We start from the raw sequence: 6,092 nt of genomic DNA, 5'->3' as shown, positions 1-6,092 counted from the left end.
TTTAGTGCTGGCTTCCTGAATGCATTGTCATCACAGCTTCTACGGCCCGTATATAAATCAAAATGGAGGCGAGGAGAGAAACCCAGTTAATTGTCCTGTTTTTACAAAGGCAGAGCAAAGGAGGGGAAAGAACTAAAAGGATATAGCAAAGCAACATTGGAGCCTCCTTTGCATTTTGCATTCACAACTTTAGCATATACTTTTTTGTAAGATGTTAAGTGTGACAAGCATAAGCAACTGTTACCCTGCACATGCCCAATCTTGTCTGATCTTGGAAGCTAAGCAGGGTCAGGCCTGGTTAGTACTTGGATGGGAGACCGCCAGGGAATACCAGGTGTTGTAGGCTTATACCATGATCTCGGAAGCTAAGCAGGGTCAGGCCTGGTTAGTACTTGGATGGGAGACCGCTTGGGAATACCGGGCGCTGTAGGCTTACACCATGATCTTGGAAGCTAAGCAGGGTCAGGCCTGGTTAGTACTTGGATGGGAGACCGCCTGGGAATACTGGGTGCTGTAGGCTTATACCATAGTCTTCCGAGACTGAAGGTGCCAACCACCACCATAAGAGTACCACTTCCCTCACCTCTGGAGAGGTGTAGAGAGCATGCTGGCGCATGTAGAGAGCATGCTTTGGGGGGCTCCACAGACCTGATTCATGGATAAGGGAATCTGTGAATACAGGATCAATGGATACAGGGGTCCCCCTGTAGTACTAAATACAACAGAGAAAGAGGCACACAGTCTAATTGGGGTGTTGCAAGTCTTTACCCTGTGTTCAAAGTTTACTGGCTAATCATCAACATTGCCTGCACATCAAAGGCAAACCATCCTCTTATCTCCTTCCCAACCTCCTCTGACTGGCATTGTGTCGTGCAAAAAAATCAGGCAATCTAATGCACAGCTCTATCCAGGGGTGGTTAATGGCATAAAGGATGGCTTGGGGTAAGTAATTACTGATAAGAAAATATTTTAATTTCACTTTATAGCCTTCTTTAGCCCTTTTATGCAACTAGCTTCGCCCCTTGAAAAACTGGCAAGGGGGTTGATTTTTTAATCCTCATTTTCTGAGCAGTTGGAAAGGGACTGAAAAGCCGTCACCATACTAGTAATTGGAAAACACTTTGGGCACCTTAAAAATGAGATTTTGATGCATAGATAAATCTAGCAGCACATCTCAGCACTGCCCTTCTGAGACTGGGCCAGCTCTCTCCACCTTGCTCTGAACTGCAGAACATCACCATTAAATGGAGATTATCTTTCAAAGGAGAAGCAGAGATTAATGAGTCAAACCAAAATGATGAATTAAATGAGCCCAGTCGGACACACTTTCGAAATTAGCCTGAACAGGGGGAGCTACAGTGATGAGAACTTTCAGGACTAGATTACCCAAACACAGTCAAACACAGATTACCCAAACACAGAGGAGTAAAGCAATGCACAAAGGCAGGCAATATGACCGTGCTTTCTGTTACATTATCATCGGGAGTTTTCTACCCAGCACACATCACAGGAACAACACATCGCATATACCACACTGTACATGTTCCTCGGAGTCTTAAGAGACAGCTGATTCGAGATAGACTGTATGTGCCATACGTATGTGCTGCATGCTCTCTGGATGTCTGTACATACAGCTTTTTTTTTTCTCTTTTGAAACCCTCCTGAAATGTCAGAACAGGTGATGTGTGCATAGACCCCCATTTCCACAATTCTTTCACCTGAAAAAGTTGCCCACTGGAATCATGTGCCAACCCTTCTAGAACTGGATTGTACACAGAGGTCTGGCTAAGGCTAAGATGTATTACAAGCTGAACACATCAACTGTATAGATGGGTGCAAATGCGGATCAAAACCTCATAATTCCTGTTCTCCAGAGAAGGGGCAATTTTCATGGTTACCTGTTAGCCCTGAAGGACCTGTGTATAGTAAACTGTATAGGGGGGGGGCTCTGTATCTGTAGATTCCATATCCACGGTTTCAGTTATCCTCATTGGCTCTGCGGCCAGCCTCCTCCGGAGGCCTCACCTTCGGAGGATGGGGGGGTGCGTTCTCTGGTATCTGCAGTTTCACTTAACCATTGGGGGTTCTGGAAAGGAAACCCCGCAAATACCAGAGAACACCTGTACAATGTAGGCCAGTGGCTCTCACACATTTAGCACCAGGACCCACTTTTTAGAATGAGAATCTGTCAGGACCCACCAGAAGTGATGTCATGACCAGAAGTGACATCATCAAGCAGGAAAAATTTTTAACAATCCTAGGCTGCAATCCTTCCAGGGTAGCTTGCCTGTTCAACCTACAAAGGTCTTCCTGCTTCCCCTCTCCTGCCAGCAGCTTCTCCAACCTCCACAGCAACACCTTCGTCCTTAGCCAGTCTTGGGCAGGGCAGCCACACACCAGCCTCCAGCAGTCCCTGTTCCAGCAATCCTCAGAAGTCCATTCACTCATTTGTCTGTTGGTCCATTGGTCAGTCCACAGGTCCAGTAGTCCATCAGCTAGTCCATTAAGCCATCAGTTTAACTCTCACATCTCTCCATCCTTGTCTAAGCTTTCCTCCTAATACCCACATCCCTTTTCCTTCCTGCAGGTGATGCTTTTCACCCTGACAGCCTTTTTGGCTCCAAGTGGCTACAGCTGTTCAGCACACTCACTACACTCTAAGGCCCTGGTGTTAACCCCATGCTTGCCTGCCAGAGCAAGGGGCTACTGTTGATACCCCGCCCTATCTCCTTGAGGGATCTTGCACATTTCTATTACAGTTCCCTTAACTCCAAGTAAGTCCCTACTCAAGGCTGCAGCAGACCTCACTGGCTCAAGTCTGAGTGGATCTAAGATTGGCATAGCAGGGCTGGGTAGGCGACGGACGGTCGGACGGACAGGATATTGGTCTGTGGAACTCTTCTTAGGTTCTTATGGCAGTGCCCAGGAGAGCGGGGAAGAAGAAGCCACCGGAGCCATCATGTGGCGCCCCTGTGAGTTTGCTGCACCACCCAAGGGTGCATATTTTGGGAACCACTGCTATAGCCTTTTGTGCAGGCACTGTGTGAACAGCCTCTCCCTTCTTCCACTCACCACCAGCTCAGTGACAAGAGTTCCAGAAATATATCCCCGCCACCTTAAAAAAACAACACAGAACACAGCTGATTGTATGTTTGGATGATGCCAAGCAGAGACTATAAGCACAAAATCTATAGGGAACTTCTGCTTGTTTGAGAGTGTCTAGGGATGGTACAATTGCTGTTGTCACCTCATTCCCTAAGAAAAATGCCCTCCATTTACCTCTGCTGCACAGTAAACTAGGTGGCCCAAGAGAACCATCCAGTCCCTGCACTGTGTTCGAGCTCTGTTCCCTTTTGAAAGCATTTTTATGTCGGTAGGTGTTGATTAGTTGCAACTTTGCCGTCTTATTTGGTTGTTTCTTGCCGTCTCTTTCTAATTGCAGTGTTAAATGGGGCTGTTTGATGATGTTACGTATTGCTTATTTTTTGTGAGCTGTGTTGGCTGCTGTACATTTGGGTAATAAGTAATAAAAATCTCAGATTTTCTTTAAATCAGAGGTAAAGTTCAGGCTAACCCAGATTGGTTAGATGCCACTGTCCTGGTAAAAAGGAGGTGGGAAGAATTGATAATGAATCTGAAAGTTCTGGAAGACAAAGGTAAGTAGGTCATCAATAGAGGAGATCATTTTGTTGGCTCTTGGTGGGATTCCTCTTAAGGATCCAAGGTAAGACATTGGCTCAATGAAGCTAATGCAAAATCTTTACTTATTTGATGTAAATACTTCCCTTTAGAGAGCCCATCTGCACAGATTTCCTATACATCATCCATCAAAGTCATAATGTCATTTTCAGCCTCTGCTAATACCTTAGCTTCTGTCTTGAAATGTGAAGATGTACAAAGTGATGGAAAGATTAATAGCTGAAATGATTAGACCTTCTTCGCCCAATGAAAGGAGGCCCAGGGGATAGCTCTGTAAAGGGTGAATGGATTGTGAAACAAGGGAGCCTTGATATCAACAAGGCATTGCTGATGAGTTCTGATTTTTGTTGGAGGTGGTCAGTATAGTGCTTGAGTTCAGATAAAGGTCGGGTTTTAGGTAGAAAATGCTCATCATTCCTATTTACTCAGTAGAAGAACTAAAGTGTTCAACACTGCTGGGGACATTTCAGACTGTTGCCAGGGTTTCAATTAGCAGGGCAGAACACATAAGCAATATTCTTAAAAACTACGCTTTTCATAAATGGCAGGGTTGTATAAATGGTAAACAGTTCATATAAAGAATGCAAACATCACAGTGGAAAATAAGACTCTGAGGTATATACAGAACCAACCTTTTTAAATCTGATTAAAGCAGACCAGGGTGGCCCACTGGAATAAAATGGTCTTCACCCCCTTTCTGAAGGAGTCAGTGAAGACACCAGGCACACTTGCTTGGGGAAGCAAATCTCTTAAGTCCTCATCAAGGCGAGCTTCTGATGAAGGGCAGACTTCCCAGATAAGATGGGGTGGGTAGGAGAAGATATTCCTGGGATGGACAGGAACAATGGGAAAAAACAAAACAAAAAAATGTTGAAATGGTTGTACTCACTGCTAGAACACCTTTCCATCATGGTAACTTCAGCCACAGCTTCTTCTAAGGCTTCTATAATGCCATGATGGGGTTAGAACACCCCCAGGTAAGCATTCTGGGTTGCTTAGCTAACAGACCACTTTGCAGTCCATCTACCACCCCCTGTCTTCCTGTGGGGCGAGAAACCCTGCCTGGCTCCTTGTTTGTGAAATCATGCTATACCTTGCTGGTTGTAGAAAGCTTCTCAGAAAGGACTGGCAAAGAAAAATATTATCTAAATCTTTATACCAAAGATGATTCCTGTAATGGGGACTTTTTATCCAATATCTAGCTCAGATCTCTGCTCATCAGATTTGATACGAGCTCCATTTTCCCATTATGTTTGCTGTCAAAGTTAAGATTTCTGTGATGCATCTTCCGTAAATTCTTCCCCCAGAGAAGTATATTTATGAAAAGCTCATCTTAAGTTTTGGAAGGATATGCCTCATTTTCAATTAACTCAACATTAATACAATTAAATATGCCAATTTAGCAAAGCTTATAAGTTTTTTCAATTACATGCTGGCATTTTATTCGAGTATCACTTGGTGTACTTGGTATCTGCAGTATGATACAAGCCTGTGATTCTGTCATTGCGACAGCCACTATTTTAAAATGATGATTTAAAGCAGGGGTCTCCAAACCCCAGCCCCCAGGCCACATCAGGTCCTCTGCACCATGTTAAGATATATGAGCCATTCTGGGCCACTAGAGCAAAACAGAGGTGTATGCCTGGTTCTGAAGGGGAGCGGGAAGGATTGCTTGCATGGCCCAGTGAGGCTCCCTGCAAAACCTAGTGCTTTGCACCCACCTCTAGCTATGCTACTGCTGTGCTCCTTGGGATCCATGGATGCTGTGCTGCATTCGGTTGCCAAAGGGTACATAGTTGGGGATCTTTTTGTTTTGTTTTGCCTTATCATGAATAAGAAGGAGAATTGTGCTAGAAAGGACAAAATTGTCAAATTGATTTTGGAGGCAGCAAAGGGAAGTAAACAGTGGTCTTAACAGTGGCTGCAACCAGTGGCATCACTAAGGTTTTTGTCACCCAATGTGGGGCAGGAAAGGGGAGGATTGTGATGGGGTGGGCAGAATGGGGAGAATGGGGGTGGAAAGGGGGTAAAATAGGGTGGAGGGAGGGTGATGATGGCAAATCTCTCTCTCTCTCTCTCTCTCTCTCTCTCTCTGTTTATGGAGAGAAGAGAGAGAGAGATGGGTTAAGAATAATTGCACCATGTATTAATTTTAGGACAAATTGGAGCTGGAGCAATGTAAACATGACAAATGGCTTTCTTTCATTGTCTTTTGTTAAGTCAGCTTGTTGTGAATTGTTAGTCCTAAATGAAAATCATAAACAACAGGAAAGACGGATTCCCAGAGCAACGCTAACACAATCCTGTAGCAATATTAATTACTTTTATCTCTTTAGGAGACCAGTACAAAGAGAGCAAACCATTTGCTTCTTTTTGATAGTGAACCTGTTAGT

At 44.5% G+C, this 6,092-nt stretch overlaps 1 pseudogene; it reads left to right on the top strand.

The window, feature by feature from the left end:
* Positions 1–227: 227 nt before the first annotated feature.
* LOC136658186 (5S ribosomal RNA) lies at positions 228–346 on the top strand (annotated as a pseudogene).
* Positions 347–6,092: the final 5,746 nt, after the last annotated feature.

This window comes from Tiliqua scincoides, chromosome 7, assembly GCF_035046505.1.
Source record: "Tiliqua scincoides isolate rTilSci1 chromosome 7, rTilSci1.hap2, whole genome shotgun sequence".
In the NCBI taxonomy this organism is placed as follows: domain Eukaryota; kingdom Metazoa; phylum Chordata; class Lepidosauria; order Squamata; family Scincidae; genus Tiliqua; species Tiliqua scincoides.
Note: the sequence above shows the minus strand (reverse complement) of the source record. Positions and strands in the feature narration are given on the sequence as shown.